The sequence below is a fragment of the Lynx rufus genome, unplaced genomic scaffold (genome assembly GCF_022079265.1).
Source record: "Lynx rufus isolate CCGP_SWC_20201006 ecotype Redwood Valley unplaced genomic scaffold, mLynRuf1.p SCAF_4, whole genome shotgun sequence".
In the NCBI taxonomy this organism is placed as follows: Eukaryota; Metazoa; Chordata; class Mammalia; order Carnivora; family Felidae; genus Lynx; species Lynx rufus.
In genome coordinates this window covers 48913615-48926737 of record NW_025814856.1, presented here as the reverse complement: position 1 = coordinate 48926737, position 13123 = coordinate 48913615, and the positions used below count along the sequence as shown (strand labels likewise).

At 34.7% G+C, this 13123-nt stretch overlaps 1 protein-coding gene across 1 annotated transcript in view; it reads right to left on the bottom strand.

Moving 5' to 3' along the window:
- GRM7 (glutamate metabotropic receptor 7) overlaps nucleotides 1-13123 on the bottom strand; it is an 811284-nt gene that overhangs the window by 285342 nt on the left and 512819 nt on the right. The gene's annotated exons all lie outside the window — the stretch shown is intronic.

The following is a 13123-nucleotide window of genomic DNA, read 5'->3' as shown; positions in this document are numbered from 1 at the left end:
ACATGTTAGCACTATGTATCAAAAGTCATAAAAGAGGTGCAAATTCTTTGATATACCAATTTTACTCCAGGGTACTTACTTAATAAAATAAGTATATGTATTTTTTAGAAAACATGTATGGTGTACTAGATGATATGAAGAAATCATTATTTTTATCAGATGTGATAACAACAGACAATTATATAAATAATAGGTTCCTACCAGTTAGAAATACATTCTGAAATATTTTGGTGAGAAGTCCTAATGTCTGGGATTTGATCATGACCTGAGCTGAAGTGGATGCTTAACTGAGCCACCCAGGCACATTTAAGATTTTATCTTAAATGTCCCTTCACCATAAAAGTTCAGAGGGAATAGTTAAAACATGGAAAGACACATAGTGGTTTTGCTTAAATTTTCACAGAAGAAAATATGGTGGATGGTAGGGATCGTCTGTATCGAAACCCAGAATAATAGGGTGTGTTCCAAACCTTGTTTATTGATTGGTTAGTGTCTGTGGCTTAACATTGCTATTTGCATTAGAAGTGTGTGTGTGTGTGTGTGTGTGTGTGTGTGTGTGTGTGTGTATGTGTGTGGGTGTTGTGTGTATTTACCTGTAAGACTCAAAAAAGTTAAGGATTTTCTATGATTTCCCACTAGGCCATCAAGAGGCTTCTCCGTGGGCAAGAACCGCAAGGCGGAAAGGGACCATAGCCTACATTATACAGAACACACGTCCTGGTATTGCACTCCTGCTGCCATCAGGGTTGAAAACCTATCTTGTGATTAGTAGATTCTAGGAAAGTCCCATCACTTTTTTTTAAACCATGGCTTCAAGAATCCACCAGAGAAAAGGAATTATTTTCTGTCTCCTAAAATCCAAGACTCATCTTAACTTCTATTACGTTCTCAACATCCAGGAAGGAACACAGCACTAAGTTCCCAGACAGGTCACTGGCCCAATTACTTAGCTGGGGAAGATCACATCAAATCCAAAATGATCACTTAGGATCTTCCAGGAAATTCCCCAACTGAGATATGCCTTTTATAAAAGACAGCCTTTACATAAGAGGAATGTTTGCCAAGACATGCTGCATTTCCCTAGGACTGTGCTATAATAGCCCACAAATACTCATGTCTGTAGAGTTCCTCTATCTGGAAACTCATCCTCTATTCTACATGAGGTATTTGCCGAATATCTGTCTCCAACAATAGTTCTTGTCCCTGGCTACACACTGGAATTATATATAAAACTTAAAACACACACACACACACACACACACACACACACACACACACTCGTATGTTTGGACTCAAGGTCAGACCAGGTAAATCAGAATTTCTGTTGGTGGGCCTAAGCATCAGCATTTCAACTTCTCAGGTTATTCTGATGTGCAGTCTAGAATATTGCCCTAGAATACTATGTGATTTTATGACTCATATGTATATTTTACAAACAGTCCTAGAAGAGTTGTCCAAGGGACATCAGAAACACAAAAGACAAGGAATCTTAACTTGAACATAGCTATTTTTGGTATGTATATCATGATTACTCTGATAATATCACTTGCTCATATGCCTTTCGAAATATCAAATAATGATTGAATATGTTGTCATAATTGATCACATCTTCATGTCATTCTTTGAAAATTTTTATACATTGTATGAAAGATTTCCAACATTTTAATTAATAAACTCTGCTACATAGAGAGTATATGTATGTCTATTCAAGCTTGATATAATCCTCAATGCAGAGTCAGATTTATACTTACATAGTAAATTGTGTGAACATTTGTAATACATACTTTTTGTGTAGAAATGTTTAAGAATTTTAAAAATCATATTATGATTACAGTCATGTGTGCATATGATTTACCAACAATCATAACATTTTGAAGTAAGGAATTTTAGCTCATAGTAGGTATTGAACTTTAACTACTGGAACTTACCTGTTTTTCCAGGCAATAAGAGAGTGAAAATCAGACAAACTTGTCAGAGAATTATTCTGCATTGTGGAAGCTTCACATTTTATTTTTAATAACTGTACAAAACCATGTTGCCTGGTTACCATCTTCATTTTGTACCCTGATCTAAAAATGTCTCACCAGCCAGAAGTTTTCACTGAGCTCAATACCTAAACTTACATAATCAAACATCTATAACAACCCAGAAGGAATTTTACCAAAATGATCTTTCATTTTCTTCCTAATCACAGATTCAACCACTGCCTAAAGATTGGGTTAAAAAAAAATATTTCGAAGGAAAGATTTTTCTTGTGCGAATCTGAGAGAAAAAATAAAAGAGTAAGGAAAAAAAAAACCTTAAAACACAATACCAATGCCCCATATGTTTGACCATTTACTATTTCAGTTCCCATGGAAATATAAATCAAGAGATAAAAAATTGGAGACTGTGAAAAGCTTAACTTCATTGTAAAACAGCACCTAATAAATGCACGACAAACATCTCATCTTGGGGGTGTAGTAGAACTCTTTAATATCCTGGATTTTCGATCCCTATTCGAGCAATCCCTAAAGCATGTTATTTTGATGTATATTATTTCTTGTGTATTATTTGGCATATTAACGAAGACATTGTACTTTCAGAAAGGTAAAAACAAGCTGAAATAAATGTCCCAATGTCTTCATGTAAAGATCAAGTTCAAGAAGCAAATTCAGATTATTTAATTATTTTCCCACCCACATTAGCAAACTATTTTGGGGATGAAGACACTGCATTAGGTGCTGTAATAGGAAAGGTTATTCATTATGAACTCTTCTCTCTTTCACTTTTGAGCGACTGTATCCTATTATCTAGGAATCCACTTACATATTTATATGGTTGTACTAGATGTGAATAACTGAGTTAGGGGTAAGCACCAAATCCAATCTGTGTCAATCAAATTCCCACTAGGAAATTTGGGAACCTGAAACTGGAAATAATGAAATTCTGGAATCAACCCAAACTGTTTACTTTAATACTAGAGATGTAAACTTAGGAGTTGCTGATAGCACTCAGGCAGACTGGGAAGTAGGAAAAGGCAGTTTGCATTGGGAGCAAAGAATGAGTCAGTCAGCTGCCAAGAGAGAAGAGACATGGTGGGGGGAAAAGAAGTGTCTTGTATTTTCTATAGGGATTAAGTACCTGGTTCCTATCTCTCTTGAAGACCTGGATATATTCCTTGCCCGTGGGTTCTATAAGATACCTCTTTTAACTTTATAATAAGTTATCTCCCCTCCTGTGTGCTTAGGCAAATCCCAACGGGTGTCTGCCATTGATTGGCAACTATAAGGGTTGTAAATAATAGCGATGTGGTGATATGTCAGATATAGATCTTGAAGAGATTGCTAAGTAGGATACACACAGATAATTTTAACAAAAGGGAGAGTTTCAGAAATTATAGAGTGAGATAATAGACATTTTAATAGGAAGAAGCAAACATCCGTGGCTCTGGAGAAGGTGGATCAGAAAAAAAAATTCACAGCAGTGATAGTCAGTGCATTTGAAAATGCCTAGAATGATGACCAACACTATTTTTTCTAGGTAACTGATGTTCCATGAGTACAAATTCAATTTTATGCTATTTGGTTCAGACACAGAAATCCTTGTTTTTCCTCTCAATGTGGAATATTTCATAGAAGAATTTCATGCTCTGTGTACTTTAGCATAAGCAATAGGATGGACTTGGTATTCAAACCATATAGCAACATAATACATATGGTCTTGCCTTGGACATATTTCCAACAACAAAATACAGTCAGCCTTGTTTGCACCAGAGCCCTACTGACAACACTCTCTTTACAGCAGGCAGCACAGAATGCCAGAGGAGAATTCTGTGACAGGAACTGGCAGAGCCTGAGCTTGCTACCTAGGTCACTGACATTATCCAAAGAAATACAGTCCCCTTTCAGTTACCAGGGATTGCTTCTTTGTCATCCAAACTTCAAATGTCTTAGATGAAAAAAAAAAATGACAGAGCAATTAATCACAGCAAAAATTAATTAAATTAATTAAAGCAAGAAGCCCCATGGTAAGGGAGATTATGAAAACACAATACATAATCACTACCTCCAAGGCACTTTCAGTCTTTGGGGGTAGATAAGAAAATACAAATAATAACAATAAGAGTAAAACTGATTCATATTTATTAAAAAATTGTCAATAATAATACTGGGCTAAGTATGTTAAATGTATTAATTCAATCCTCACAAACATCCTATGAGTTTGCCATCATTATTATCCCCATTTGGTGACTGAATAAACTGAACCTTACATAGTGTAAATATCTTGCCCAAAGGCTCATAGCTAATAAGTGGATCCTGAACACAGTCTGCCTGATTCCAAAGGGTAAGCTCTTAACCACAATGCAAAAAGAAATAAGAGAACAAAGGCATATAAAATTTTCAAAGGTACTCTATAAATGTTATACGAATTCAGGGGATGAAAGGGAATGCCAGGCTATAGTTATGTGCATTTATTCCATGGCAGAGCTGTGATCTGAATTTAGCCTTGAAAATATAGAGTTCATATACACAGGAAGAACTAAAGAGAGTAGACGATAATAGAAAGAATAAAGGGGTGATGTGGTTTTATCATATGTTTCTGGGTGTGGATTAAATGGATTTGACTACAATGGATGCTTTATGCAGAGGAGAACCTTATGCAAAGGTAGGATGGAACTAGATTGTGGAATGTCTCAAGTATAAGAAAGTTGGATATTATCTCATAGGCACTGTGAAGTCATTGAAGGTCAGTTCTTAACAATGTATATGATGGTAAAAGAAGTACCTAATGAAGAATACACTAGCAAGATTGGGAGGAGGGTTCACATTTCCTGACTGACATTGTGATAGAAGCATTCATCTCTGTGGTCTAATACAATTCTTACAACATCTTGAAATAAAGAAACTGCCATGCCCATACTTGGATGTAAGGGAAAATGCCTCCTTCAAGGTCACCAAATGAAAAAAAGTAGACATAATATTTTAGTCTTAAATATTAAAACTTAAAACCCATACTCTTAACAATTCAATATGAACAACTCTAAACAAAGAGACATTGCAAAGCTATAATAAAAGTAATAATTACTTTTCAATAACAACAGTTATTGAGCACTTATTATTTCTAGACTCTAACTGATTTATATTAAATAAACTATTTATACCTTCCAGTAGCCATAAGATAGGTACTATACTATCCCCACTTTTCAGATGAGAAAAGTGAAGCAGACATAGCATGGGACATTTGTCCATGGCGATGGGAAACTCATTCCTTCATGACTCAGAGAGATGAGATTGCATCCAGATTTTCTAGCTTTATAGCATGTGCTCATGGTTCTGCTTGGAGTCACTCAATTACAGCAGCATGTGACTAAGAAATAATATGCATGTAGGGGCTCAAGGGTGGCTCAGTCAGTTAAGCGTCTGACTTCTGCTCAGGTCATGATCTCACAGTTGGTGGGTTAGAACCCCGCATTGGGCTCTGTGCTAACAGCTCAGAGCCTGGAGCCTGCTTTGGATTCTGTGTCTCCCTCTCTCTCTGCTCCTCCCCTGCTCACGCTGTCTCTCTCTCACAAAAATGAATAAACATTAAAAAAAAAAAAGGAAGAATATGCATGTCAACTAACATAGGATGTTTTATAAGGACAGATTGAAAATGACCTGAATGGAGAGGAGATTTGGTGACTGGATCCAGAGTTTGGGGGAAAAGATTGAAGGAATATTTTGTTTTGTTCTGTTTTTCTTTTTAAATAAAAAGATGGTGTGATTTCCCAATCACTGAACTTTAGGTGATGGCTGAACTCAAGTATAAAGCTATAGATTCAGAAGTCAAACAAATGCATGTGATACTTGGAACTGAGAAAAATGATAAATAAAAAGCAGCAAGAGAAAGGGGTGGAGGAGAGAAGAAGAAATAAAATAAAATATATAAAGCAGAAAGGCACATGAAGAGTTGAGTCATGAGAAATGCCCATTATTTAAGGCTGTCAAAGAGAAAGAAGTCATCAATGGAGATGGGAGGGGAATTGTCAGAGAAACAGAAAGAGGGCATAGGATACTTCTAAGATCCCACAGCTCGGTAAGATCTAGCGTTCTCTTTACTGGTCTATGCTCTGAGACTTACACAGGACATTAACTATAGGAGGGCCTCATGCTTGGGTTTAATACTCTCATGTCACCATTTTGAAATTCTTAATTTTTGAATAAGGGCCTTCATATTCATATTTTGTACTGGTCCTCACAAAAAAAAGATAGCCAGTCCTAGAAAGATCTCAGGGGTCATTTTTTTCCAATTCCCCATTCAATGATAGTATTTCCTTTAAAAATTTTCCAATCATACACTATCTAATTTCTTTACAAATTATCCATTCCCAAAGAACTTAGGGATAGTCTATTGCCTTCTCAGACAGATAGAAACTTTGAGGAGGTCTTCTATAGGAACATAAAATGTGTTTCTCTGTAATTTCTATGCATTTGTCTTGTCTTTCTCTTGAAGAAAACAAAGTGTCGGTATAATTGTGCTGCCCTTTTATCTCTAACTTTCATGATTTACTAGATTTCAAATGTTTTGTCCCACAAACCCCCAAAACTCTTCACTGCCAATTGCCAAACAGGGTGTTAGCACATAGTAGTCACTCAGGAATTACTAATGAATTAAAGTGATTCTGAATCATATAGGTGGTTCGTCACTTTCAGAAAATATATTAAAATGTACTTATGAGCCAAGCCACCCATTAAGATTTCTGAATATGGCATTTAAAATTTAAATTAATTCCCACATGGTAATTCTGAAAATTTTTAATTTTTTAATGTTTATTTATTTTTGAGACAGAGAGAGAGACAGGGAGTGGGGGCAGAGAGAGAAGGAGACGCAGATGAGCTGTCATCACAGAGCCCAACACAGGGCTCGAACTCACCGACCATGAGATCATGACCTGAGCCAAATTCAGACTCCCAACCAACTGAGCCACCCAAGCTCCCCAATTCTGAAAAATTTTAGAAGGCAATGAATGGTCATATTTACACAGAATCTTCTTACTTTTTTCAACTTTCCCTACAATTTGGAGAGTTTGTTCATCATGTGGGTCAAATGTAACTTGGGTATGTTGCAGATGATTTGGATCGCATTAAATTATGGCTTCTCAATCGCAGGCCTATTTACGCAGTGCCCAAGTAATTCTTTGTTGTGGAACTGTCATGTGCATTGTAGGATGTTTATCAGCATCTCTGGTTTCTACCTGATAGATCCTTCCTACTCCAAATTGTGACAAACCAATGTCATCAGACATTATCAAATGTCTCCTGATGGGCAAAATCACCCTCAAGTGAAAACCACGGATTTTAAAGTATAACAGCTCTACATGATGGCTTTAACTGAGTGTGTGGTATTTGTTTCCATAAATTACAGGGCTTACTTTTAATCACATTGAAAAATCAATGTAAAATTAGTGTGTAGTGTAGCGCACAGTTATTTCTGTTATTTATTAATATTATGATGCTTGCAAGGAGAGTAATCAAAATTTCATTATGGTAAACTTCCCTGGGGAATAAGCCTTAGTTCCTTCTTTATACCTTTTAGTGGTCTAGTTACTTCTTCACACTTTCCATATTACTCTTTAAGTTATTAATGATGAGAATGAATACTTTTTATGATAAGATAAAAATGGCACTTTTATTTTGAAATCAAATAATGAATACATGAGTAGTAAGGAAATGGAGCTCTTGGGAATAGACGCATTCAAGGAAGATTCGAGACAGGCTTTCCCTGCTTTGTTTCCCACGAACCCAATACCCTACAATTTATAGGAAATGGAAACAATGGTAAAGTCCATGAAGTTCTACTTTATGACCCAAGACTATTTTATAAACACATAGGAAAAGTAGGCTGATACGATAAGTCAGGGATAGTGCTTTAGAATGAAGAAGTAGCCACACCTAAGCATAGTTGCTCCTAAGGAAGAGGGAAAATGGTGCCATTGGCATCAGATGACATGTATGGGGTGGGGGTGGGGGGGCTGGAGAGTTTCTTCAGAAATAGTACCAAAGCGAATTCCTTTTATACATCTACTTATGTATCTAAAACATGTTTCTTATACAACTAATTTTTTATCTTGATGATATAAATAGATACAGATATAAGCAGAGCAGGAGGTACTATTCTTGCATTTCCTAAAACTTCATGTAGGCATTCATCCCAAAATAATAGCAATAAATGTCATAAAATATGGATAATCAGAAAATCTCCAATACGCTAATTCACAATGCAAAAGATGAGAATTATTTTTTACAAATGATGACAGGTTAAGTGGTGAGGATATAAAGTTCTTTTATTTTGTGGCATAGTTTTTAAAAGAAAATTAAAAATTAAAAAAAATTAATGTTTATTTATTTTTTCAAGAGAGACAGACAGACCATGATGGACAGGGGGACAGACAGAGAGGGAGACACAGTATCCAAAGCAGGCTCCAGGCTCTGAGCTGTCAGCACAGAGTCTGATGCTGGGCTTGAACCCATGAACTGAGAGATGATGACCTGAGCTGAAGTTGGATGCCTAAACAACTGAGCCACCCAGGTGCCCAGAAAATTTTAATTTTTTAATGTTTATTTATTTTTGAGAGAGAAAGAGACAGAGTGTGAGTGGGGGAGGGGCAGAGATAGAGAGGGAGACAGAATCTGAAGCAGGGTCCAGGCTCCTAGCCTTCAGTACAGAGCTCAATTTGGGGCTCAAACTCATGAACTGTGAGGTCATGACCTGAGCTTAAGTTGGACGCTTAACTGACTGAGCCACCCAAGCGCCCCTAAAAGAAAATTTTAGAAAAGGGTTTTTTTTGTTTTCACTGCTTCAGACATGTCTTCTCAGATTCATGTGTTTTATTTTGTGCAGTTGCACTTTCATTCCATTACAGCTTCTAATAAACAAGATGTGGTGTATACACACACACACACACACACACACACACACAATGGAATATCACCAAGCTATAAAAAATGAAACCTAGTCATTTGCAATGGCATGGATGAAACTAGAGTATATAATGCTAAATGAAATATGTTAGTAGGAGACAAATACCATATGATTTCATATGTGGAATTTAAGAAACAAATGAGCAAAGGGAAGAAAAAAGACAAATCCAGAAACAGATTCTTAACTATAGAGAACAAACTGATGGCTACCAGAGGGGAGGGGGTGGGGAGATGGTATAAATGGGTGATGAGGATTAAGGAGTGCACTGGTCATGATGAGCACTAGGTGATGTGTGGAATTGTTGAATCACTATATAGTACACCTAAAACTAATATAACACTGTATGTTAACTAGAATTAAAATAAAAACTTAAAAAGCCAAAAAAAGTATTATTGGACTAAAAATAAACAAATTATTTAATTAATTAATGTTATATTAAATCAAATATATTGTTATAATGATTTTTTAAAAGGCTATTATTGAGAAACTTTTTGTTTTATCTCCTAATTCCTCCCAAGCTTACTTGAGTTTCACTGAGGACTTCAATAATTTTGACCAAGATGGACCCTCTCGAGAATCACGGATAAAAAGGAACTGTGATACTTTGCATTTAATTTTTAATTTTCATTGGGTGAAAAAAAATGGGGAGAAGAAATGATATCTGAAGTTAATCTCTATACTAGACTGGAAAGAAAAGAAAAGGTAAGAGAAGTTATTTTAGATTTATTATGAGAACTAATGTGTACCCTATTTGGTGAATGTGATGTAACTCAAATGGATGGCGGAAAAGTAAATGAGGCTGTTTAAGGTTTATTTTGACTATTTTTGCTCCAAAGAAAATATACATCAAGTGGAAAAAGAAGAAAAAAATCACAAAATGGGAACAAAATCTCCAACCAAATTATGATAGAGAAAGAGGGCATCTTGTCATTCTTAATGAGTTCAAATTCAGGTCCAAACCAATTGTACTATGAAAGTTCTGGCAAGACTAAAGGAAGACAGTAAAAAATTGATGAAAATTATAAAATTATAGTTCTGTCAGGTCTCAGACTAGAAAAAAAGTTTTCCCTATCTTAGAAAGGGGAGGACAAAGGAAGATGAATTATAGAAAACATTGAAGCTACTCTCTGGAAAATTTCTATGCACTTATATAACAAATTATAGTGAATACAAGAAAAGAATTAGATGATGATTGAGACATTGCTAACGTGTCTTGACAAAAACAAGCTGATATTGAGTTTCTGTTTTACTGACCAAGCTAGATGAGCAGACAGAAGATCTAGAACACTGTACATGTCCTCATTGGACATGTTTATTTCATTACCATCCTTTTAAGATCCTGTGAACAGACAAAAGAAACGCTGTTTGAATCCATCATTGGAGAAATGTGAATAAGGTAGATTTACAGTACACTGCAGTAAGATTGTTGAATAATGGTTTCAAACAGAGCAAGAGGGCAAGACTGTAGAGAGAAAGAGAAGAGAAAAAAAGTTTTTGAATCCGATATATCTGGGTTCACATTTAGGTTCTATTCCCATATAGCGATGTGCCTTGGGCATGCTATTTACATTTTCTAAGAGGGGATTCACTTATCTCTAAGATGGGGATTCCAATAAAGACTTAGAAAGGATTTAAAATAATAACACTCTGTAACATCATATAAAATGATATAGGTAAAATATATGCAGAGTGCCTAAGCTGAAGAAATTTTACCATCTGATTATTGTTATAACTATCAATACTAATACTATCACACTCTAATGGGGGGTATCTAAGGAGTGTGCTACAGGGACCTCTCCCTGCTCTTGACCTTTGCATGGTTTTAATCAACATCTTGTTGAAGGAAAACTTATTTGTTAAATTTACCAAATTCCTACTCAGCTTGAAATGTAGAAGAGAGTTAGTAGTGTCACAGGAGACACACAACAGTCTGTGTAATAAATGAGATGATATTTAGTAAAGCACATGTGCATACACACAAAACCCTTTTAATTGTGAGTTATAATTCATGTGAAGAAAATGATATAAAACTTGGCTACATGGTAAAATGAGTAATTATAAAGCAAGCAACCGTGTAACCAACAATTGGGTCAAGAAAGAGAACACTGTCAGCCTCCAGGAGCTATCCCTTTACTGTCACATTCCCTGTGTCCCACAAGCTAATCATAATCCTGGTTTTTATGAGAATCAATTCTGTTTTGCTTTTTGGTTTTATCACATTGTACACCCTGCTAAACAGTATATATTGCTATTTTGAACTTAATGTAAATGAAATCATGCTGTATATACTTTGTGCTTTGTACCTTTTGTTCAACATTTTGTTTCAATATCAACAGTCATTCTCATTGATGCGTTCATTTTTATTGTTGTATAGTTTCCAGGATATGAACATATTACAGCATCTCATCCTTTCTATCACTGAGGGAAAATTAAGTTGCTTCCAATGTTTGGCTTTTGGCAACAAGTATGCTATGAATATTTTTGTTCATGTTTTACAGTACATTTATGTGCACATGGGAAGGTATTCATGAAAAATATATTAAAGTTACTACTTAAGTTATTTTTCTATTTTCCAAGCATATTTATTTTTATTTTCCATTACATATTTAATTTGTATAAGTTAAATCTATTCTTTTGACATTTCTGCACATAAAAAATATATGTAGAAATGAGATACAAGAAAATTTAATAATAATAGTTGAATATAGTTTCTATGAATTAAGGTTTAGCAATATGTCTTGGCCACAGATAAGTGCTTTTTTATCAATACGTCTTAACACATTCCTTTCAGAAAAGCATAGATTATATTAAAATAAATAAAAGTCACATTCTATATGGTCAAATATAACCTGATTTAATTTCCTAGAAATGCATTTTCCTTTATCTTGATAAGAAAGGAATTTTAAGAACTTTTATGCATTTTTTAAGGGAAGCTTTAATTTCTTTCTTTAGCCTTAAGGGGATATGTAGACTCTGAATATTGTTTAGAGGTTTTACAGATGAAATATTCTCCATTTAAAGGCAGTTTACAAAGGAAGGTGAAATATTGTCTTTCTTTAAAAAAATATTAGTCACATGTATTTGTTTATAATCTACTTGTAAGACATTTGATTTTCATAATACATTCCTTAAATTTCTGATACTTATCAGAAGAAAGAGACAAGAGAAGGATGGGCAATCAATAGTTTTGATCAGGCAGAGATGGTAACTTCCTAAATATTCCCTGATGCTCTGTGGGCAATTGGAGTTTAGCTGTTTTGTGACTGCATACACCTGTACTGTCTAGGTTGGTAGCCACTGGCCACATGTGGCTACAGAGCAACTGAAATGTGGCTAGAGCAACTTAGATGTGCTCTAAATTGAAAATGCATCCAGGAGTTTGAATACTTGGAAAAAAAAAAAAGTAAAATATTCATAATTTTTATATGTGGAGATGATACTATTTTGAACATATTGGATTAAATGAAATAAATTATTAGAATTAATTTCACCTATTTGTTTTTATTTAATGCTAGAAAATAAAAAAAATACATATATGTTTGCATTATGTTTCTATTGTATAGCACTGCTACAGACCCTTAACAAAACAGAATATTCCAAAAGTTCATAAGATTTTTTTTTCAGAATCATGAATTTATTTCATGATACTCCTCAAATGAATATAAATTAATATAAATATAGACCAAATTCTTTGGTCTATAATGTCATAAAAAGCTCACTTTTACACTAAGAGTAGCCACTAGGTGGCTAGTTTATTCCTAGTGAGAATTATTAATGTAGTTAGTTATAAAAAATAAATTTCACAAAGCTAAGGAGACACTAGGGAAATTATAGTTCCATTTAAAAAGGCAAACATTAATATTAAAAAACAAATCTTGAGGTAGACTTCATCTGTGCTCACTGTGGTAGGGGTACACTGCTGTATATTTCATTGGGTTAATATTTGGATGACTTAAATGCAGATGTGTTTCTGTTTGTATATCTTTGTTTTCCAATGTAGTACAGAAAGCCAAAGGGTTAGTTTAAGAAGTCTCCAGGGGAATCTATGACATTTCACATGGACCTGCTCATTGATGGTGGGTTTTCAAATTACCAAAATCTGTTCATCTTCAGAGCATCTTATTTAATAGGTAAATACTACTCTGTAATAATCAATAGGAAAGTATGTATATAAGCAGTG